The 1024-nt window shown below is 35.8% G+C and overlaps 1 protein-coding gene across 1 annotated transcript in view; it reads right to left on the bottom strand.

Annotated features, from left to right (window-relative positions):
* LOC106880464 (CCR4-NOT transcription complex subunit 3) overlaps positions 1 to 1024 on the bottom strand; it is a 32003-nt gene that overhangs the window by 30299 nt on the left and 680 nt on the right. The gene's annotated exons all lie outside the window — the stretch shown is intronic.

Here is a 1024-nt window from a genome sequence, read left to right as displayed (position 1 = left end):
ATTGCGTTTGGTCAGCGATTATACACACACACACGTGGCCACAAAACAAAATTCTTACACTCAATACACGATATGTGCGTAAGAATATCATATATATATATATATATATATATATATATATATAATTCGTACACACTCGAACAAAACAGGATATAATTTTCAATCCATTATAATCAAGGTGCGATGGTATTTTAAACGAACTAAATTAAGCGGAAATAAAACGAAAACAAAACTCAAAAAAAGCGAGTTAGAAGCTGAGACAGATAAGACGAGAGAGTACGAGTTCGATCCTTTTCCCGTGAAAAAATAATTAAAAAAAACCCAAAACACGGTACTCCTAAAGTTACAGAGATAGAGAAACATTAAACAGCTCCCAGACAATGGGTAAATCGTAATTTCTTATGTAAGAGTTCTGTAAAAAAACAGGAAGTTAATGAACGAAGGTAGATATGCAGACAGAAAGCTGAAAAGAGGGGAGTGTAAAAATAAAAGTAAGCAAAAAATAAAGGTAAGATTATATTGTGTGTGGGGAGAGTCATGTTGTCTTAATTGCCTTATAATCTAACACAATCACCGGTTTGATTTCCACCCGTTTATTATTTATATTTTCTTCCAAATATATAATAGTGGATATACAGGTGCGAATGATGTACAGCAGTCGGCGAAGGTAAAAAAAAATACGCATCCGCGGCGGTTAGTGTCTGATTTAGGGTTACACCAAAAAACGGGTGGTGTGCGTATTCTTTACCTCCGCCCAGATGTCTTCGGACTTATATGTACCAAAATCGAAAAACATGCGTGTGTGTGTGTGAGAGAGAGAGAGAGTTAATTGGATTACTATTCGTATATAACTTAGTGGTTCGGTAAAAAAGAGAGACCGATAGAATAAGTAAGTACTAGGCTTACAAAGAATAAGTCCTGGGGGGGGGGGTCGATTTTGCTCGACTAAAAGGCGGTGCTCCAACATGGCCGCAGTAAAATGACTGAAAACAAGTAAAAAAAAAAAGTAAAAGTGTATTTCCGA

The sequence above is a fragment of the Octopus bimaculoides genome, chromosome 29, assembly GCF_001194135.2.
Source record: "Octopus bimaculoides isolate UCB-OBI-ISO-001 chromosome 29, ASM119413v2, whole genome shotgun sequence".
In the NCBI taxonomy this organism is placed as follows: Eukaryota; Metazoa; Mollusca; class Cephalopoda; order Octopoda; family Octopodidae; genus Octopus; species Octopus bimaculoides.
Note: the sequence above shows the minus strand (reverse complement) of the source record. Positions and strands in the feature narration are given on the sequence as shown.